This window comes from Rhododendron vialii, chromosome 10a (genome assembly GCF_030253575.1).
Source record: "Rhododendron vialii isolate Sample 1 chromosome 10a, ASM3025357v1".
Classification (NCBI taxonomy): domain Eukaryota; kingdom Viridiplantae; phylum Streptophyta; class Magnoliopsida; order Ericales; family Ericaceae; genus Rhododendron; species Rhododendron vialii.
In genome coordinates, this window is record NC_080566.1 from 11,419,508 (window position 1) to 11,436,409 (window position 16,902).

General features: G+C 57.8%; 42 non-coding genes across 42 annotated transcripts; all 42 read left to right on the plus strand.

The window, feature by feature from the left end:
- The first annotated feature begins 40 nt into the window (after positions 1–40).
- On the plus strand, positions 41–159 carry LOC131305924 (5S ribosomal RNA). The gene has a single exon (XR_009193476.1). It is a non-coding gene; the product is annotated as a 5S ribosomal RNA (ribosomal RNA).
- Positions 160–451: 292 nt separating this feature from the next.
- LOC131305925 (5S ribosomal RNA) lies at positions 452–570 on the plus strand. Its single transcript, XR_009193477.1, has one exon. It is a non-coding gene; the product is annotated as a 5S ribosomal RNA (ribosomal RNA).
- Positions 571–848: 278 nt separating this feature from the next.
- LOC131305526 (5S ribosomal RNA) lies at positions 849–967 on the plus strand. The gene has a single exon (XR_009193104.1). It is a non-coding gene; the product is annotated as a 5S ribosomal RNA (ribosomal RNA).
- A 278-nt stretch (positions 968–1,245) lies between these two features.
- Positions 1,246–1,364, plus strand: LOC131305527 (5S ribosomal RNA). The gene has a single exon (XR_009193105.1). It is a non-coding gene; the product is annotated as a 5S ribosomal RNA (ribosomal RNA).
- Positions 1,365–1,642: 278 nt separating this feature from the next.
- Positions 1,643–1,761, plus strand: LOC131305540 (5S ribosomal RNA). Its single transcript, XR_009193117.1, has one exon. It is a non-coding gene; the product is annotated as a 5S ribosomal RNA (ribosomal RNA).
- Positions 1,762–2,039: 278 nt separating this feature from the next.
- On the plus strand, positions 2,040–2,158 carry LOC131305926 (5S ribosomal RNA). The gene has a single exon (XR_009193478.1). It is a non-coding gene; the product is annotated as a 5S ribosomal RNA (ribosomal RNA).
- Positions 2,159–2,436: 278 nt separating this feature from the next.
- Positions 2,437–2,555, plus strand: LOC131305672 (5S ribosomal RNA). Its single transcript, XR_009193244.1, has one exon. It is a non-coding gene; the product is annotated as a 5S ribosomal RNA (ribosomal RNA).
- A 278-nt stretch (positions 2,556–2,833) lies between these two features.
- Positions 2,834–2,952, plus strand: LOC131305189 (5S ribosomal RNA). Its single transcript, XR_009192786.1, has one exon. It is a non-coding gene; the product is annotated as a 5S ribosomal RNA (ribosomal RNA).
- Positions 2,953–3,230: 278 nt separating this feature from the next.
- On the plus strand, positions 3,231–3,349 carry LOC131305509 (5S ribosomal RNA). Its single transcript, XR_009193088.1, has one exon. It is a non-coding gene; the product is annotated as a 5S ribosomal RNA (ribosomal RNA).
- Positions 3,350–3,637: 288 nt separating this feature from the next.
- LOC131305927 (5S ribosomal RNA) lies at positions 3,638–3,756 on the plus strand. The gene has a single exon (XR_009193479.1). It is a non-coding gene; the product is annotated as a 5S ribosomal RNA (ribosomal RNA).
- A 292-nt stretch (positions 3,757–4,048) lies between these two features.
- LOC131305929 (5S ribosomal RNA) lies at positions 4,049–4,167 on the plus strand. The gene has a single exon (XR_009193481.1). It is a non-coding gene; the product is annotated as a 5S ribosomal RNA (ribosomal RNA).
- Positions 4,168–4,455: 288 nt separating this feature from the next.
- Positions 4,456–4,574, plus strand: LOC131305930 (5S ribosomal RNA). Its single transcript, XR_009193482.1, has one exon. It is a non-coding gene; the product is annotated as a 5S ribosomal RNA (ribosomal RNA).
- A 292-nt stretch (positions 4,575–4,866) lies between these two features.
- On the plus strand, positions 4,867–4,985 carry LOC131305931 (5S ribosomal RNA). The gene has a single exon (XR_009193483.1). It is a non-coding gene; the product is annotated as a 5S ribosomal RNA (ribosomal RNA).
- Positions 4,986–5,263: 278 nt separating this feature from the next.
- On the plus strand, positions 5,264–5,382 carry LOC131305690 (5S ribosomal RNA). Its single transcript, XR_009193261.1, has one exon. It is a non-coding gene; the product is annotated as a 5S ribosomal RNA (ribosomal RNA).
- A 278-nt stretch (positions 5,383–5,660) lies between these two features.
- LOC131305529 (5S ribosomal RNA) lies at positions 5,661–5,779 on the plus strand. The gene has a single exon (XR_009193107.1). It is a non-coding gene; the product is annotated as a 5S ribosomal RNA (ribosomal RNA).
- A 278-nt stretch (positions 5,780–6,057) lies between these two features.
- LOC131305709 (5S ribosomal RNA) lies at positions 6,058–6,176 on the plus strand. Its single transcript, XR_009193279.1, has one exon. It is a non-coding gene; the product is annotated as a 5S ribosomal RNA (ribosomal RNA).
- A 278-nt stretch (positions 6,177–6,454) lies between these two features.
- Positions 6,455–6,573, plus strand: LOC131305193 (5S ribosomal RNA). Its single transcript, XR_009192790.1, has one exon. It is a non-coding gene; the product is annotated as a 5S ribosomal RNA (ribosomal RNA).
- Positions 6,574–6,852: 279 nt separating this feature from the next.
- On the plus strand, positions 6,853–6,971 carry LOC131305673 (5S ribosomal RNA). The gene has a single exon (XR_009193245.1). It is a non-coding gene; the product is annotated as a 5S ribosomal RNA (ribosomal RNA).
- Positions 6,972–7,259: 288 nt separating this feature from the next.
- Positions 7,260–7,378, plus strand: LOC131305932 (5S ribosomal RNA). The gene has a single exon (XR_009193484.1). It is a non-coding gene; the product is annotated as a 5S ribosomal RNA (ribosomal RNA).
- A 289-nt stretch (positions 7,379–7,667) lies between these two features.
- On the plus strand, positions 7,668–7,786 carry LOC131305212 (5S ribosomal RNA). The gene has a single exon (XR_009192808.1). It is a non-coding gene; the product is annotated as a 5S ribosomal RNA (ribosomal RNA).
- Positions 7,787–8,074: 288 nt separating this feature from the next.
- Positions 8,075–8,193, plus strand: LOC131305933 (5S ribosomal RNA). Its single transcript, XR_009193485.1, has one exon. It is a non-coding gene; the product is annotated as a 5S ribosomal RNA (ribosomal RNA).
- A 288-nt stretch (positions 8,194–8,481) lies between these two features.
- Positions 8,482–8,600, plus strand: LOC131305934 (5S ribosomal RNA). The gene has a single exon (XR_009193486.1). It is a non-coding gene; the product is annotated as a 5S ribosomal RNA (ribosomal RNA).
- Positions 8,601–8,888: 288 nt separating this feature from the next.
- On the plus strand, positions 8,889–9,007 carry LOC131305454 (5S ribosomal RNA). The gene has a single exon (XR_009193036.1). It is a non-coding gene; the product is annotated as a 5S ribosomal RNA (ribosomal RNA).
- Positions 9,008–9,295: 288 nt separating this feature from the next.
- LOC131305455 (5S ribosomal RNA) lies at positions 9,296–9,414 on the plus strand. The gene has a single exon (XR_009193037.1). It is a non-coding gene; the product is annotated as a 5S ribosomal RNA (ribosomal RNA).
- Positions 9,415–9,702: 288 nt separating this feature from the next.
- LOC131305935 (5S ribosomal RNA) lies at positions 9,703–9,821 on the plus strand. Its single transcript, XR_009193487.1, has one exon. It is a non-coding gene; the product is annotated as a 5S ribosomal RNA (ribosomal RNA).
- A 288-nt stretch (positions 9,822–10,109) lies between these two features.
- Positions 10,110–10,228, plus strand: LOC131305936 (5S ribosomal RNA). The gene has a single exon (XR_009193488.1). It is a non-coding gene; the product is annotated as a 5S ribosomal RNA (ribosomal RNA).
- Positions 10,229–10,517: 289 nt separating this feature from the next.
- Positions 10,518–10,636, plus strand: LOC131305937 (5S ribosomal RNA). Its single transcript, XR_009193489.1, has one exon. It is a non-coding gene; the product is annotated as a 5S ribosomal RNA (ribosomal RNA).
- A 288-nt stretch (positions 10,637–10,924) lies between these two features.
- LOC131305938 (5S ribosomal RNA) lies at positions 10,925–11,043 on the plus strand. Its single transcript, XR_009193490.1, has one exon. It is a non-coding gene; the product is annotated as a 5S ribosomal RNA (ribosomal RNA).
- A 288-nt stretch (positions 11,044–11,331) lies between these two features.
- LOC131305940 (5S ribosomal RNA) lies at positions 11,332–11,450 on the plus strand. The gene has a single exon (XR_009193492.1). It is a non-coding gene; the product is annotated as a 5S ribosomal RNA (ribosomal RNA).
- A 288-nt stretch (positions 11,451–11,738) lies between these two features.
- On the plus strand, positions 11,739–11,857 carry LOC131305941 (5S ribosomal RNA). Its single transcript, XR_009193493.1, has one exon. It is a non-coding gene; the product is annotated as a 5S ribosomal RNA (ribosomal RNA).
- A 288-nt stretch (positions 11,858–12,145) lies between these two features.
- Positions 12,146–12,264, plus strand: LOC131305942 (5S ribosomal RNA). Its single transcript, XR_009193494.1, has one exon. It is a non-coding gene; the product is annotated as a 5S ribosomal RNA (ribosomal RNA).
- A 288-nt stretch (positions 12,265–12,552) lies between these two features.
- On the plus strand, positions 12,553–12,671 carry LOC131305943 (5S ribosomal RNA). Its single transcript, XR_009193495.1, has one exon. It is a non-coding gene; the product is annotated as a 5S ribosomal RNA (ribosomal RNA).
- A 289-nt stretch (positions 12,672–12,960) lies between these two features.
- On the plus strand, positions 12,961–13,079 carry LOC131305944 (5S ribosomal RNA). The gene has a single exon (XR_009193496.1). It is a non-coding gene; the product is annotated as a 5S ribosomal RNA (ribosomal RNA).
- A 288-nt stretch (positions 13,080–13,367) lies between these two features.
- LOC131305945 (5S ribosomal RNA) lies at positions 13,368–13,486 on the plus strand. The gene has a single exon (XR_009193497.1). It is a non-coding gene; the product is annotated as a 5S ribosomal RNA (ribosomal RNA).
- Positions 13,487–13,774: 288 nt separating this feature from the next.
- Positions 13,775–13,893, plus strand: LOC131305946 (5S ribosomal RNA). The gene has a single exon (XR_009193498.1). It is a non-coding gene; the product is annotated as a 5S ribosomal RNA (ribosomal RNA).
- Positions 13,894–14,182: 289 nt separating this feature from the next.
- Positions 14,183–14,301, plus strand: LOC131305947 (5S ribosomal RNA). Its single transcript, XR_009193499.1, has one exon. It is a non-coding gene; the product is annotated as a 5S ribosomal RNA (ribosomal RNA).
- A 288-nt stretch (positions 14,302–14,589) lies between these two features.
- On the plus strand, positions 14,590–14,708 carry LOC131305948 (5S ribosomal RNA). Its single transcript, XR_009193500.1, has one exon. It is a non-coding gene; the product is annotated as a 5S ribosomal RNA (ribosomal RNA).
- A 288-nt stretch (positions 14,709–14,996) lies between these two features.
- On the plus strand, positions 14,997–15,115 carry LOC131305949 (5S ribosomal RNA). The gene has a single exon (XR_009193501.1). It is a non-coding gene; the product is annotated as a 5S ribosomal RNA (ribosomal RNA).
- Positions 15,116–15,403: 288 nt separating this feature from the next.
- On the plus strand, positions 15,404–15,522 carry LOC131305951 (5S ribosomal RNA). Its single transcript, XR_009193503.1, has one exon. It is a non-coding gene; the product is annotated as a 5S ribosomal RNA (ribosomal RNA).
- Positions 15,523–15,810: 288 nt separating this feature from the next.
- LOC131305952 (5S ribosomal RNA) lies at positions 15,811–15,929 on the plus strand. Its single transcript, XR_009193504.1, has one exon. It is a non-coding gene; the product is annotated as a 5S ribosomal RNA (ribosomal RNA).
- A 288-nt stretch (positions 15,930–16,217) lies between these two features.
- Positions 16,218–16,336, plus strand: LOC131305456 (5S ribosomal RNA). The gene has a single exon (XR_009193038.1). It is a non-coding gene; the product is annotated as a 5S ribosomal RNA (ribosomal RNA).
- A 288-nt stretch (positions 16,337–16,624) lies between these two features.
- LOC131305953 (5S ribosomal RNA) lies at positions 16,625–16,743 on the plus strand. The gene has a single exon (XR_009193505.1). It is a non-coding gene; the product is annotated as a 5S ribosomal RNA (ribosomal RNA).
- The last annotated feature ends 159 nt before the right edge of the window (positions 16,744–16,902 follow it).

The following is a 16,902-nucleotide window of genomic DNA, read 5'->3' on the forward strand; positions in this document are numbered from 1 at the left end:
CGAAAAATGGACCAAAAGAATTGAAAGCGGAGTGCCTATCGGGTGCGATCATACCAGCACTAATGCACCGGATCCCATCAGAACTCCGCAGTTAAGCGTGCTTGGGCGAGAGTAGTACTAGGATGGGTGACCCCCTGGGAAGTCCTCGTGTTGCACCCCTTTTTCGTTTTTGTACGAAATCCCTTCCCCGCCCCCCGTTCCCTTCTTTCATCCGGTCGCCGCAACTTCGGCTCATTCCGTCCGGATCTTCCCGGAGAGTTTTCGCTGCAGCGATTTTTCGAGCTGCGAGCCAAAATAGCCCCCTTCAGCGGGCACTCTCGGCCGTAGCCATCCCTCCAACGGGATACGGGGTCCGGCCGGCGAGACGTGGCCAAGAAAGCCAGAGATAGAGGGAGCGGTGCCCGACGGGGCCGAAAAATGGACCAAAAGAATTGAAAGCGGAGTGCCTATCGGGTGCGATCATACCAGCACTAATGCACCGGATCCCATCAGAACTCCGCAGTTAAGCGTGCTTGGGCGAGAGTAGTACTAGGATGGGTGACCCCCTGGGAAGTCCTCGTGTTGCACCCCTTTTTCGTTTTTGTACGAAATCCCTTCCCCGCCCCCCGTTCCCTTCTTTCATCCGGTCGCCGCAACTTCGGCTCATTCCGTCCGGATCTTCCCGGAGAGATTTCGCAGCGATTTTTCGAGCTGCGAGCCAAAATAGCCCCGTCAGCGGGCACGTTCGGCCGTAGCCATCCCTCCAACGGGACACGGGGTCCGCCCGGCGAGACGTGTCCAAGATAGAGCGAGCGGTGCCCGACGGGGCAGAAAAATGGAACAAAAGAATTGAAAGCGGAGTGCCTATCGGGTGCGATCATACCAGCACTAATGCACCGGATCCCATCAGAACTCCGCTGTTAAGCGTGCTTGGGCGAGAGTAGTACTAGGATGGGTGATCCCCTGGGAAGTCCTCGTGTTGCACCCCTTTTTCGTTTTTGTACGAAATCCCTTCCCCGCCCCCCGTTCCCTTCTTTCATCCGGTCGCCGCAACTTCGGCTCATTCCGTCCGGATCTTCCCGGAGAGATTTCGCAGCGATTTTTCGAGCTGCGAGCCAAAATAGCCCCGTCAGCGGGCACGTTCGGCCGTAGCCATCCCTCCAACGGGACACGGGGTCCGCCCGGCGAGACGTGGCCAAGATAGAGCGAGCGGTGCCCGACGGGGCGGAAAAATGGAACAAAAGAATTGAAAGCGGAGTGCCTATCGGGTGCGATCATACCAGCACTAATGCACCGGATCCCATCAGAACTCCGCTGTTAAGCGTGCTTGGGCGAGAGTAGTACTAGGATGGGTGATCCCCTGGGAAGTCCTCGTGTTGCACCCCTTTTTCGTTTTTGTACGAAATCCCTTCCCCGCCCCCCGTTCCCTTCTTTCATCCGGTCGCCGCAACTTCGGCTCATTCCGTCCGGATCTTCCCGGAGAGATTTCGCAGCGATTTTTCGAGCTGCGAGCCAAAATAGCCCCGTCAGCGGGCACGTTCGGCCGTAGCCATCCCTCCAACGGGACACGGGGTTCGGCCGGCGAGACGTGGCCAAGATAGAGCGAGCAGTGCCCGACGGGGCAGAAAAATGGAACAAAAGAATTGAAAGCGGAGTGCCTATCGGGTGCGATCCTACCAGCACTAATGCACCGGATCCCATCAGAACTCCGCAGTTAAGCGTGCTTGGGCGAGAGTAGTACTAGGATGGGTGACCCCCTGGGAAGTCCTCGTGTTGCACCGCTTTTTCGTTTTTGTACGAAATCCCTTCCCCGCCCCCCGTTCCCTTCTTTCATCCGGTCGCCGCAACTTCGGCTCATTCCGTCCGGATCTTCCCGGAGAGATTTCGCAGCGATTTTTCGAGCTGCGAGCCAAAATAGCCCCGTCAGCGGGCACGTTCGGCCGTCGCCATCCCTCCAACGGGACACGGGGTCCGGCCGGCGAGACGTGGCCAAGATAGAGCGAGCAGTGCCCGACGGGGCAGAAAAATGGAACAAAAGAATTGAAAGCGGAGTGCCTATCGGGTGCGATCATACCAGCACTAATGCACCGGATCCCATCAGAACTCCGCAGTTAAGCGTGCTTGGGCGAGAGTAGTACTAGGATGGGTGACCCCCTGGGAAGTCCTCGTGTTGCACCCCTTTTTCGTTTTTGTACGAAATCCCTTCCCCGCCCCCCGTTCCCTTCTTTCATCCGGTCGCCGCAACTTCGGCTCATTCCGTCCGGATCTTCCCGGAGAGATTTCGCAGCGATTTTCTGAGCTGCGAGCCAAAATAGCCCCGTCAGCGGGCACGTTCGGCCGTAGCCATCCCTCCAACTGGACTCGGGGTCCGGCCGGCGAGACGTGGCCAAGATAGAGCGAGGAGTGCCCGACGGGGCAGAAAAATGGAACAAAAGAATTGAAAGCGGAGTGCCTATCGGGTGCGATCATACCAGCACTAAGTCACCAGATCCCATCAGAACTTCGCAGTTAAGCGTGCTTGGGCGAGAGTAGTACTAGGATGGGTGACCCCCTGGGAAGTCCTCGTGTTGCACCCCTTTTTCGTTTTTGTACGAAATCCCTTCCCCGCCCCCCGTTCCCTTCTTTCATCCGGTCGCCGCAACTTCGGCTCATTCCGTCCGGATCTTCCCGGAGAGATTTCGCAGCGATTTTTCCAGCTGCGAGCCGAAATAGCCCCGTCAGCGGGCACGTTCGGCCGTAGCCATCCCTCCAACGGGACACGGGGTCCGGCCGGCGAGACGTGGCCAAGATAGAGCGAGCAGTGCCCGACGGGGCAGAAAAATGGAACAAAAGAATTGAAAGCGGAGTGCCTATCGGGTGCGATCATACCAGCACTAATGCACCGGATCCCATCAGAACTCCGCAGTTAAGCGTGCTTGGGCGAGAGTAGTACTAGGATGGGTGACCCCATGGGAAGTCCTCGTGTTGCACCCCTTTTTCGTTTTTGTACGAAATCCCTTCCCCGCCCCCCGTTCCCTTCTTTCATCCGGTCGCCGCAACTTCGGCTCATTCCGTCCGGATCTTCCCGGAGAGATTTCGCAGCGATTTTTCGAGCTGCGAGCCAAAATAGCCCCGTCAGCGGGCACGTTCGGCCGTAGCCATCCCTCCAACGGGACTCGGGGTCCGGCCGGCGAGACGTGGCCAAGATAGAGCGAGGAGTGCCCGACGGGGCAGAAAAATGGAACAAAAGAATTGAAAGCGGAGTGCCTATCGGGTGCTATCATACCAGCACTAATGCACCAGATCCCATCAGAACTCCGCAGTTAAGCGTGCTTGGGCGAGAGTAGTACTAGGATGGGTGACCCCCTGGGAAGTCCTCGTGTTGCACCCCTTTTTCGTTTTTGTACGAAATCCCTTCCCCGCCCCCCGTTCCCTTCTTTCATCCGGTCGCCGCAACTTCGGCTCATTCCGTCCGGATCTTCCCGGAGAGTTTTCGCAGCGATTTTTCCAGCTGCGAGCAAAAATAGCCCCGTCAGCGGGCACGTTCGGCCGCAGCCATCCCTCCAACGGGATACGGGGTCCGGCCGGCGAGACGTGGCCAAGAAAGCCAGAGATAGAGCAAGCAGTGCCCGACGGGGCAGAAAAATGGAACAAAAGAATTGAAAGCGGAGTGCCTATCGGGTGCGATCATACCAGCACTAATGCACCGGATCCCATCAGAACTCCGCAGTTAAGCGTGCTTGGGCGAGAGTAGTACTAGGATGGGTGACCCCCTGGGAAGTCCTCGTGTTGCACCCCTTTTTCGTTTTTGTACGAAATCCCTTCCCCGCCCCCCGTTCCCTTCTTTCATCCGGTCGCCGCAACTTCGGCTCATTCCGTCCGGATCTTCCCGGAGAGTTTTCGCTGCAGCGATTTTTCCAGCTGCGAGCCAAAATAGCCCCCTTCAGCGGGCACTCTCGGCCGTAGCCATCCCTCCAACGGGATACGGGGTCCGGCCGGCGAGACGTGGCCAAGAAAGCCAGAGATAGAGTGAGCAGTGCCCGACGGGGCAGAAAAATGGACCAAAAGAATTGAAAGCGGAGTGCCTATCGGGTGCGATCATACCAGCACTAATGCACCGGATCCCATCAGAACTCCGCAGTTAAGCGTGCTTGGGCGAGAGTAGTACTAGGATGGGTGACCCCCTGGGAAGTCCTCGTGTTGCACCCCTTTTTCGTTTTTGTACGAAATCCCTTCCCCGCCCCCCGTTCCCTTCTTTCATCCGGTCGCCGCAACTTCGGCTCATGCCGTCCGGATCTTCCCGGAGAGTTTTCGCAGCGATTTTTCCAGCTTCGAGCCAAAATAGCCCCGTCAGCGGGCACGTTCGGCCGCAGCCATCCCTCCAACGGGATACGGGGTCCGGCCGGCGAGACGTGGCCAAGAAAGCCAGAGATAGAGCGAGCGGTGCCCGACGGGGCCGAAAAATGGACCAAAAGAATTGAAAGCGGAGTGCCTATCGGGTGCGATCATACCAGCACTAATGCACCGGATCCCATCAGAACTCCGCAGTTAAGCGTGCTTGGGCGAGAGTAGTACTAGGATGGGTGACCCCCTGGGAAGTCCTCGTGTTGCACCCCTTTTTCGTTTTTGTACGAAATCCCTTCCCCGCCCCCCGTTCCCTTCTTTCATCCGGTCGCCGCAACTTCGGCTCATTCCGTCCGGATCTTCCCGGAGAGTTTTCGCTGCAGCGATTTTTCGAGCTGCGAGCCAAAATAGCCCCCTTCAGCGGGCACTCTCGGCCGTAGCCATCCCTCCAACGGGATACGGGGTCCGGCCGGCGAGACGTGGCCAAGAAAGCCAGAGATAGAGGGAGCGGTGCCCGACGGGGCCGAAAAATGGACCAAAAGAATTGAAAGCGGAGTGCCTATCGGGTGCGATCATACCAGCACTAATGCACCGGATCCCATCAGAACTCCGCAGTTAAGCGTGCTTGGGCGAGAGTAGTACTAGGATGGGTGACCCCCTGGGAAGTCCTCGTGTTGCACCCCTTTTTCGTTTTTGTACGAAATCCCTTCCCCGCCCCCCGTTCCCTTCTTTCATCCGGTCGCCGCAACTTCGGCTCATTCCGTCCGGATCTTCCCGGAGAGATTTCGCAGCGATTTTTCGAGCTGCGAGCCAAAATAGCCCCGTCAGCGGGCATGTTCGGCCGTAGCCATCCCTCCAACGGGACACGGGGTCCGCCCGGCGAGACGTGGCCAAGATAGAGCGAGCGGTGCCCGACGGGGCAGAAAAATGGAACAAAAGAATTGAAAGCGGAGTGCCTATCGGGTGCGATCATACCAGCACTAATGCACCGGATCCCATCAGAACTCCGCTGTTAAGCGTGCTTTGGCGAGAGTAGTACTAGGATGGGTGATCCCCTGGGAAGTCCTCGTGTTGCACCCCTTTTTCGTTTTTGTACGAAATCCCTTCCCCGCCCCCCGTTCCCTTCTTTCATCCGGTCGCCGCAACTTCGGCTCATTCCGTCCGGATCTTCCCGGAGAGATTTCGCAGCGATTTTTCGAGCTGCGAGCCAAAATAGCCCCGTCAGCGGGCACGTTCGGCCGTAGCCATCCCTCCAACGGGACACGGGGTCCGCCCGGCGAGACGTGGCCAAGATAGAGCGAGCGGTGCCCGACGGGGCAGAAAAATGGAACAAAAGAATTGAAAGCGGAGTGCCTATCGGGTGCGATCATACCAGCACTAATGCACCGGATCCCATCAGAACTCCGCTGTTAAGCGTGCTTGGGCGAGAGTAGTACTAGGATGGGTGATCCCCTGGGAAGTCCTCGTGTTGCACCCCTTTTTCGTTTTTGTACGAAATCCCTTCCCCGCCCCCCGTTCCCTTCTTTCATCCGGTCGCCGCAACTTCGGCTCATTCCGTCCGGATCTTCCCGGAGAGATTTCGCAGCGATTTTTCGAGCTGCGAGCCAAAATAGCCCCGTCAGCGGGCACGTTCGGCCGTAGCCATCCCTCCAACGGGACACGGGGTCCGGCCGGCGAGACGTGGCCAAGATAGAGCGAGCAGTGCCCGACGGGGCAGAAAAATGGAACAAAAGAATTGAAAGCGGAGTGCCTATCGGGTGCGATCCTCCAAGCACTAATGCACCGGATCCCATCAGAACTCCGCAGTTAAGCGTGCTTGGGCGAGAGTAGTACTAGGATGGGTGACCCCCTGGGAAGTCCTCGTGTTGCACCGCTTTTTCGTTTTTGTACGAAATCCCTTCCCCGCCCCCCGTTCCCTTCTTTCATCCGGTCGCCGCAACTTCGGCTCATTCCGTCCGGATCTTCCCGGAGAGATTTCGCAGCGATTTTTCGAGCTGCGAGCCAAAATAGCCCCGTCAGCGGGCACGTTCGGCCGTAGCCATCCCTCCAACGGGACACGGGGTCCGGCCGGCGAGACGTGGCCAAGATAGAGCGAGCAGTGCCCGACGGGGCAGAAAAATGGAACAAAAGAATTGAAAGCGGAGTGCCTATCGGGTGCGATCATACCAGCACTAATGCACCGGATCCCATCAGAACTCCGCAGTTAAGCGTGCTTGGGCGAGAGTAGTACTAGGATGGGTGACCCCCTGGGAAGTCCTTGTGTTGCACCCCTTTTTCGTTTTTGTACGAAATCCCTTCCCCGCCCCCCGTTCCCTTTCTTTCATCCGGTCGCCGCAACTTCGGCTCATTCCGTCCGGATCTTCCCGGAGAGATTTCGCAGCGATTTTTCGAGCTGCGAGCCAAAATAGCCCCGTCAGCGGGCACGTTCGGCCGTAGCCATCCCTCCAACTGGACTCGGGGTCCGGCCGGCGAGACGTGGCCAAGATAGAGCGAGGAGTGCCCGACGGGGCAGAAAAATGGAACAAAAGAATTGAAAGCGGAGTGCCTATCGGGTGCGATCATACCAGCACTAAGTCACCAGATCCCATCAGAACTTCGCAGTTAAGCGTGCTTGGGCGAGAGTAGTACTAGGATGGGTGACCCCCTGGGAAGTCCTCGTGTTGCACCCCTTTTTCGTTTTTGTACGAAATCCCTTCCCCGCCCCCCGTTCCCTTCTTTCATCCGGTCGCCGCAACTTCGGCTCATGCCGTCCGTATCTTCCCGGAGAGTTTTCGCAGCGATTTTTCCAGCTTCGAGCCAAAATAGCCCCGTCAGCGGGCACGTTCGGCCGCAGCCATCCCTCCAACGGGATACGGGGTCCGGCCGGCGAGACGTGGCCAAGAAAGACAGAGATAGAGGGAGCGGTGCCCGACGGGGCAGAAAAATGTACCAAAAGAATTGAAAGCGGAGTGCCTATCGGGTGCGATCATACCAGCACTAATGCACCGGATCCCATCAGAACTCCGCAGTTAAGCGTGCTTGGGCGAGAGTAGTACTAGGATGGGTGACCCCCTGGGAAGTCCTCGTGTTGCACCCCTTTTTCGTTTTTGTACGAAATCCCTTCCCCGCCCCCCGTTCCCTTCTTTCATCCGGTCGCCGCAACTTCGGCTCATTCCGTCCGTATCTTCCCGGAGAGTCTTCGCAGCGATTTTTCGAGCTGCGAGCCAAAATAGCCCCCTTCAGCGGGCACTCTCGGCCGTAGCCATCCCTCCAACGGGATACGGGGTCCGGCCGGCGAGACGTGGCCAAGAAAGCCAGAGATAGAGCGAGCGGTGCCCGACGGGGCCGAAAAATGGACCAAAAGAATTGAAAGCGGAGTGCCTATCGGGTGCGATCATACCAGCACTAATGCACCGGATCCCATCAGAACTCCGCGGTTAAGCGTGCTTGGGCGAGAGTAGTACTAGGATGGGTGACCCCCTGGGAAGTCCTCGTGTTGCACCCCTTTTTCGTTTTTGTACGAAATCCCTTCCCCGCCCCCCGTTCCCTTCTTTCATCCGGTCGCCGCAACTTCGGCTCATGCCGTCCGTATCTTCCCGGAGAGTTTTCGCAGCGATTTTTCCAGCTTCGAGCCAAAATAGCCCCGTCAGCGGGCACGTTCGGCCGCAGCCATCCCTCCAACGGGATACGGGGTCCGGCCGGCGAGACGTGGCCAAGAAAGACAGAGATAGAGCGAGCGGTGCCCGACGGGGCCGAAAAATGGACCAAAAGAATTGAAAGCGGAGTGCCTATCGGGTGCGATCATACCAGCACTAATGCACCGGATCCCATCAGAACTCCGCAGTTAAGCGTGCTTGGGCGAGAGTAGTACTAGGATGGGTGACCCCCTGGGAAGTCCTCGTGTTGCACCCCTTTTTCGTTTTTGTACGAAATCCCTTCCCCGCCCCCCGTTCCCTTCTTTCATCCGGTCGCCGCAACTTCGGCTCATGCCGTCCGTATCTTTCCGGAGAGTTTTCGCAGCGATTTTTCCAGCTTCGAGCCAAAATAGCCCCGTCAGCGGGCACGTTCGGCCGCAGCCATCCCTCCAACGGGATACGGGGTCCGGCCGGCGAGACGTGGCCAAGAAAGACAGAGATAGAGGGAGCGGTGCCCGACGGGGCAGAAAAATGTACCAAAAGAATTGAAAGCGGAGTGCCTATCGGGTGCGATCATACCAGCACTAATGCACCGGATCCCATCAGAACTCCGCAGTTAAGCGTGCTTGGGCGAGAGTAGTACTAGGATGGGTGACCCCCTGGGAAGTCCTCGTGTTGCACCCCTTTTTTGTTTTTGTACGAAATCTCTTCCCCGCCCCCCGTTCCCTTCTTTCATCCGGTCGCCGCAACTTCGGCTCATGCCGTCCGTATCTTCCCGGAGAGTTTTCGCAGCGATTTTTCCAGCTTCGAGCCAAAATAGCCCCGTCAGCGGGCACGTTCGGCCGCAGCCATCCCTCCAACGGGATACGGGGTCCGGCCGGCGAGACGTGGCCAAGAAAGCCAGAGATAGAGGGAGCGGTGCCCGACGGGGCCGAAAAATGGACCAAAAGAATTGAAAGCGGAGTGCCTATCGGGTGCGATCATAACAGCACTAATGCACCGGATCCCATCAGAACTCCGCAGTTAAGCGTGCTTGGGCGAGAGTAGTACTAGGATGGGTGACCCCCTGGGAAGTCCTCGTGTTGCACCCCTTTTTCGTTTTTGTACGAAATCCCTTCCCCGCCCCCCGTTCCCTTCTTTCATCCGGTCGCCGCAACTTCGGCTCATGCCGTCCGTATCTTCCCGGAGAGTTTTCGCAGCGATTTTTCCAGCTTCGAGCCAAAATAGCCCCGTCAGCGGGCACGTTCGGCCGCAGCCATCCCTCCAACGGGATACGGGGTCCGGCCGGCGAGACGTGGCCAAGAAAGCCAGAGATAGAGGGAGCGGTGCCCGACGGGGCCGAAAAATGGACCAAAAGAATTGAAAGCGGAGTGCCTATCGGGTGCGATCATAACAGCACTAATGCACCGGATCCCATCAGAACTCCGCAGTTAAGCGTGCTTGGGCGAGAGTAGTACTAGGATGGGTGACCCCCTGGGAAGTCCTCGTGTTGCACCCCTTTTTCGTTTTTGTACGAAATCCCTTCCCCGCCCCCCGTTCCCTTCTTTCATCCGGTCGCCGCAACTTCGGCTCATGCCGTCCGTATCTTTCCGGAGAGTTTTCGCAGCGATTTTTCCAGCTTCGAGCCAAAATAGCCCCGTCAGCGGGCACGTTCGGCCGCAGCCATCCCTCCAACGGGATACGGGGTCCGGCCGGCGAGACGTGGCCAAGAAAGACAGAGATAGAGGGAGCGGTGCCCGACGGGGCAGAAAAATGTACCAAAAGAATTGAAAGCGGAGTGCCTATCGGGTGCGATCATACCAGCACTAATGCACCGGATCCCATCAGAACTCCGCAGTTAAGCGTGCTTGGGCGAGAGTAGTACTAGGATGGGTGACCCCCTGGGAAGTCCTCGTGTTGCACCCCTTTTTTGTTTTTGTACGAAATCTCTTCCCCGCCCCCCGTTCCCTTCTTTCATCCGGTCGCCGCAACTTCGGCTCATGCCGTCCGTATCTTCCCGGAGAGTTTTCGCAGCGATTTTTCCAGCTTCGAGCCAAAATAGCCCCGTCAGCGGGCACGTTCGGCCGCAGCCATCCCTCCAACGGGATACGGGGTCCGGCCGGCGAGACGTGGCCAAGAAAGACAGAGATAGAGGGAGCGGTGCCCGACGGGGCAGAAAAATGTACCAAAAGAATTGAAAGCGGAGTGCCTATCGGGTGCGATCATACCAGCACTAATGCACCGGATCCCATCAGAACTCCGCAGTTAAGCGTGCTTGGGCGAGAGTAGTACTAGGATGGGTGACCCCCTGGGAAGTCCTCGTGTTGCACCCCTTTTTCGTTTTTGTACGAAATCCCTTCCCCGCCCCCCGTTCCCTTCTTTCATCCGGTCGCCGCAACTTCGGCTCATTCCGTCCGTATCTTCCCGGAGAGTTTTCGCAGCGATTTTTCGAGCTGCGAGCCAAAATAGCCCCCTTCAGCGGGCACTCTCGGCCGTAGCCATCCCTCCAACGGGATACGGGGTCCGGCCGGCGAGACGTGGCCAAGAAAGCCAGAGATAGAGCGAGCAGTGCCCGACGGGGCAGAAAAATGGACCAAAAGAATTGAAAGCGGAGTGCCTATCGGGTGCGATCATACCAGCACTAATGCACCGGATCCCATCAGAACTCCGCAGTTAAGCGTGCTTGGGCGAGAGTAGTACTAGGATGGGTGACCCCCTGGGAAGTCCTCGTGTTGCACCCCTTTTTCGTTTTTGTACGAAATCCCTTCCCCGCCCCCCGTTCCCTTCTTTCATCCGGTCGCCGCAACTTCGGCTCATGCCGTCCGTATCTTTCCGGAGAGTTTTCGCAGCGATTTTTCCAGCTTCGAGCCAAAATAGCCCCGTCAGCGGGCACGTTCGGCCGCAGCCATCCCTCCAACGGGATACGGGGTCCGGCCGGCGAGACGTGGCCAAGAAAGACAGAGATAGAGGGAGCGGTGCCCGACGGGGCAGAAAAATGTACCAAAAGAATTGAAAGCGGAGTGCCTATCGGGTGCGATCATACCAGCACTAATGCACCGGATCCCATCAGAACTCCGCAGTTAAGCGTGCTTGGGCGAGAGTAGTACTAGGATGGGTGACCCCCTGGGAAGTCCTCGTGTTGCACCCCTTTTTTGTTTTTGTACGAAATCTCTTCCCCGCCCCCCGTTCCCTTCTTTCATCCGGTCGCCGCAACTTCGGCTCATGCCGTCCGTATCTTCCCGGAGAGTTTTCGCAGCGATTTTTCCAGCTTCGAGCCAAAATAGCCCCGTCAGCGGGCACGTTCGGCCGCAGCCATCCCTCCAACGGGATACGGGGTCCGGCCGGCGAGACGTGGCCAAGAAAGCCAGAGATAGAGCGAGCAGTGCCCGACGGGGCCGAAAAATGGACCAAAAGAATTGAAAGCGGAGTGCCTTTCGGGTGCGATCATACCAGCACTAATGCACCGGATCCCATCAGAACTCCGCAGTTAAGCGTGCTTGGGCGAGAGTAGTACTAGGATGGGTGACCCCCTGGGAAGTCCTCGTGTTGCACCCCTTTTTCGTTTTTGTACGAAATCCCTTCCCCGCCCCCCGTTCCCTTCTTTCATCCGGTCGCCGCAACTTCGGCTCATGCCGTCCGTATCTTCCCGGAGAGTTTTCGCAGCGATTTTTCCAGCTTCGAGCCAAAATAGCCCCGTCAGCGGGCACGTTCGGCCGCAGCCATCCCTCCAACGGAATACGGGGTCCGGCCGGCGAGACGTGGCCAAGAAAGACAGAGATAGAGGGAGCGGTGCCCGACGGGGCAGAAAAATGTACCAAAAGAATTGAAAGCGGAGTGCCTATCGGGTGCGATCATACCAGCACTAATGCACCGGATCCCATCAGAACTCCGCAGTTAAGCGTGCTTGGGCGAGAGTAGTACTAGGATGGGTGACCCCCTGGGAAGTCCTCGTGTTGCACCCCTTTTTCGTTTTTGTACGAAATCCCTTCCCCGCCCCCCGTTCCCTTCTTTCATCCGGTCGCCGCAACTTCGGCTCATGCCGTCCGTATCTTTCCGGAGAGTTTTCGCAGCGATTTTTCCAGCTTCGAGCCAAAATAGCCCCGTCAGCGGGCACGTTCGGCCGCAGCCATCCCTCCAACGGGATACGGGGTCCGGCCGGCGAGACGTGGCCAAGAAAGACAGAGATAGAGGGAGCGGTGCCCGACGGGGCCGAAAAATGGACCAAAAGAATTGAAAGCGGAGTGCCTTTCGGGTGCGATCATACCAGCACTAATGCACCGGATCCCATCAGAACTCCGCAGTTAAGCGTGCTTGGGCGAGAGTAGTACTAGGATGGGTGACCCCCTGGGAAGTCCTCGTGTTGCACCCCTTTTTTGTTTTTGTACGAAATCTCTTCCCCGCCCCCCGTTCCCTTCTTTCATCCGGTCGCCGCAACTTTGGCTCATGCCGTCCGTATCTTCCCGGAGAGTTTTCGCAGCGATTTTTCCAGCTTCGAGCCAAAATAGCCCCGTCAGCGGGCACGTTCGGCCGCAGCCATCCCTCCAACGGGATACGGGGTCCGGCCGGCGAGACGTGGCCAAGAAAGACAGAGATAGAGGGAGCGGTGCCCGACGGGGCAGAAAAATGTACCAAAAGAATTGAAAGCGGAGTGCCTATCGGGTGCGATCATACCAGCACTAATGCACCGGATCCCATCAGAACTCCGCAGTTAAGCGTGCTTGGGCGAGAGTAGTACTAGGATGGGTGACCCCCTGGGAAGTCCTCGTGTTGCACCCCTTTTTCGTTTTTGTACGAAATCCCTTCCCCGCCCCCCGTTCCCTTCTTTCATCCGGTCGCCGCAACTTCGGCTCATTCCGTCCGTATCTTCCCGGAGAGTTTTCGCAGCGATTTTTCGAGCTGCGAGCCAAAATAGCCCCCTTCAGCGGGCACTCTCGGCCGTAGCCATCCCTCCAACGGGATACGGGGTCCGGCCGGCGAGACGTGGCCAAGAAAGCCAGAGATAGAGCGAGCAGTGCCCGACGGGGCAGAAAAATGGACCAAAAGAATTGAAAGCGGAGTGCCTATCGGGTGCGATCATACCAGCACTAATGCACCGGATCCCATCAGAACTCCGCAGTTAAGCGTGCTTGGGCGAGAGTAGTACTAGGATGGGTGACCCCCTGGGAAGTCCTCGTGTTGCACCCCTTTTTCGTTTTTGTACGAAATCCCTTCCCCGCCCCCCGTTCCCTTCTTTCATCCGGTCGCCGCAACTTCGGCTCATGCCGTCCGTATCTTTCCGGAGAGTTTTCGCAGCGATTTTTCCAGCTTCGAGCCAAAATAGCCCCGTCAGCGGGCACGTTCGGCCGCAGCCATCCCTCCAACGGGATACGGGGTCCGGCCGGCGAGACGTGGCCAAGAAAGACAGAGATAGAGGGAGCGGTGCCCGACGGGGCAGAAAAATGTACCAAAAGAATTGAAAGCGGAGTGCCTATCGGGTGCGATCATACCAGCACTAATGCACCGGATCCCATCAGAACTCCGCAGTTAAGCGTGCTTGGGCGAGAGTAGTACTAGGATGGGTGACCCCCTGGGAAGTCCTCGTGTTGCACCCCTTTTTTGTTTTTGTACGAAATCTCTTCCCCGCCCCCCGTTCCCTTCTTTCATCCGGTCGCCGCAACTTCGGCTCATGCCGTCCGTATCTTCCCGGAGAGTTTTCGCAGCGATTTTTCCAGCTTCGAGCCAAAATAGCCCCGTCAGCGGGCACGTTCGGCCGCAGCCATCCCTCCAACGGGATACGGGGTCCGGCCGGCGAGACGTGGCCAAGAAAGACAGAGATAGAGGGAGCGGTGCCCGACGGGGCAGAAAAATGTACCAAAAGAATTGAAAGCGGAGTGCCTATCGGGTGCGATCATACCAGCACTAATGCACCGGATCCCATCAGAACTCCGCAGTTAAGCGTGCTTGGGCGAGAGTAGTACTAGGATGGGTGACCCCCTGGGAAGTCCTCGTGTTGCACCCCTTTTTCGTTTTTGTACGAAATCCCTTCCCCGCCCCCCGTTCCCTTCTTTCATCCGGTCGCCGCAACTTCGGCTCATTCCGTCCGTATCTTCCCGGAGAGTTTTCGCAGCGATTTTTCGAGCTGCGAGCCAAAATAGCCCCCTTCAGCGGGCACTCTCGGCCGTAGCCATCCCTCCAACGGGATACGGGGTCCGGCCGGCGAGACGTGGCCAAGAAAGCCAGAGATAGAGCGAGCAGTGCCCGACGGGGCAGAAAAATGGACCAAAAGAATTGAAAGCGGAGTGCCTATCGGGTGCGATCATACCAGCACTAATGCACCGGATCCCATCAGAACTCCGCAGTTAAGCGTGCTTGGGCGAGAGTAGTACTAGGATGGGTGACCCCCTGGGAAGTCCTCGTGTTGCACCCCTTTTTCGTTTTTGTACGAAATCCCTTCCCCGCCCCCCGTTCCCTTCTTTCATCCGGTCGCCGCAACTTCGGCTCATGCCGTCCGTATCTTTCCGGAGAGTTTTCGCAGCGATTTTTCCAGCTTCGAGCCAAAATAGCCCCGTCAGCGGGCACGTTCGGCCGCAGCCATCCCTCCAACGGGATACGGGGTCCGGCCGGCGAGACGTGGCCAAGAAAGACAGAGATAGAGGGAGCGGTGCCCGACGGGGCAGAAAAATGTACCAAAAGAATTGAAAGCGGAGTGCCTATCGGGTGCGATCATACCAGCACTAATGCACCGGATCCCATCAGAACTCCGCAGTTAAGCGTGCTTGGGCGAGAGTAGTACTAGGATGGGTGACCCCCTGGGAAGTCCTCGTGTTGCACCCCTTTTTTGTTTTTGTACGAAATCTCTTCCCCGCCCCCCGTTCCCTTCTTTCATCCGGTCGCCGCAACTTCGGCTCATGCCGTCCGTATCTTCCCGGAGAGTTTTCGCAGCGATTTTTCCAGCTTCGAGCCAAAATAGCCCCGTCAGCGGGCACGTTCGGCCGCAGCCATCCCTCCAACGGGATACGGGGTCCGGCCGGCGAGACGTGGCCAAGAAAGCCAGAGATAGAGCGAGCAGTGCCCGACGGGGCCGAAAAATGGACCAAAAGAATTGAAAGCGGAGTGCCTTTCGGGTGCGATCATACCAGCACTAATGCACCGGATCCCATCAGAACTCCGCAGTTAAGCGTGCTTGGGCGAGAGTAGTACTAGGATGGGTGACCCCCTGGGAAGTCCTCGTGTTGCACCCCTTTTTCGTTTTTGTACGAAATCCCTTCCCCGCCCCCCGTTCCCTTCTTTCATCCGGTCGCCGCAACTTCGGCTCATGCCGTCCGTATCTTCCCGGAGAGTTTTCGCAGCGATTTTTCCAGCTTCGAGCCAAAATAGCCCCGTCAGCGGGCACGTTCGGCCGCAGCCATCCCTCCAACGGGATACGGGGTCCGGCCGGCGAGACGTGGCCAAGAAAGACAGAGATAGAGGGAGCGGTGCCCGACGGGGCAGAAAAATGTACCAAAAGAATTGAAAGCGGAGTGCCTATCGGGTGCGATCATACCAGCACTAATGCACCGGATCCCATCAGAACTCCGCAGTTAAGCGTGCTTGGGCGAGAGTAGTACTAGGATGGGTGACCCCCTGGGAAGTCCTCGTGTTGCACCCCTTTTTCGTTTTTGTACGAAATCCCTTCCCCGCCCCCCGTTCCCTTCTTTCATCCGGTCGCCGCAACTTCGGCTCATGCCGTCCGTATCTTTCCGGAGAGTTTTCGCAGCGATTTTTCCAGCTTCGAGCCAAAATAGCCCCGTCAGCGGGCACGTTCGGCCGCAGCCATCCCTCCAACGGGATACGGGGTCCGGCCGGCGAGACGTGGCCAAGAAAGACAGAGATAGAGGGAGCGGTGCCCGACGGGGCAGAAAAATGTACCAAAAGAATTGAAAGCGGAGTGCCTATCGGGTGCGATCATACCAGCACTAATGCACCGGATCCCATCAGAACTCCGCAGTTAAGCGTGCTTGGGCGAGAGTAGTACTAGGATGGGTGACCCCCTGGGAAGTCCTCGTGTTGCACCCCTTTTTCGTTTTTGTACGAAATCTCTTCCCCGCCCCCCGTTCCCTTCTTTCATCCGGTCGCCGCAACTTCGGCTCATGCCGTCCGTATCTTCCCGGAGAGTTTTCGCAGCGATTTTTCCAGCTTCGAGCCAAAATAGCCCCGTCAGCGGGCACGTTCGGCCGCAGCCATCCCTCCAACGGGATACGGGGTCCGGCCGGCGAGACGTGGCCAAGAAAGCCAGAGATAGAGGGAGCGGTGCCCGACGGGGCCGAAAAATGGACCAAAAGAATTGAAAGCGGAGTGCCTATCGGGTGCGATCATAACAGCACTAATGCACCGGATCCCATCAGAACTCCGCAGTTAAGCGTGCTTGGGCGAGAGTAGTACTAGGATGGGTGACCCCCTGGGAAGTCCTCGTGTTGCACCCCTTTTTCGTTTTTGTACGAAATCCCTTCCCCGCCCCCCGTTCCCTTCTTTCATCCGGTCGCCGCAACTTCGGCTCATGCCGTCCGTATCTTCCCGGAGAGTTTTCGCAGCGATTTTTCCAGCTTCGAGCCAAAATAGCCCCGTCAGCGGGCACGTTCGGCCGCAGCCATCCCTCCAACGGGATACGGGGTCCGGCCGGCGAGACGTGGGCAAGAAAGCCAGAGATAGAGGGAGCGGTGCCCGACGGGGCCGAAAAATGGACCAAAAGAATTGAAAGCGGAGTGCCTATCGGGTGCGATCATACCAGCACTAATGCACCGGATCCCATCAGAACTCCGCAGTTAAGCGTGCTTGGGCGAGAGTAGTACTAGGATGGGTGACCCCCTGGGAAGTCCTCGTGTTGCACCCCTTTTTCGTTTTTGTACGAAATCTCTTCCCCGCCCCCCGTTCCCTTCTTTCATCCGGTCGCCGCAACTTCGGCTCATGCCGTCCGTATCTTCCCGGAGAGTTTTCGCAGCGATTTTTCCAGCTTCGAGCCAAAATAGCCCCGTCAGCGGGCACGTTCGGC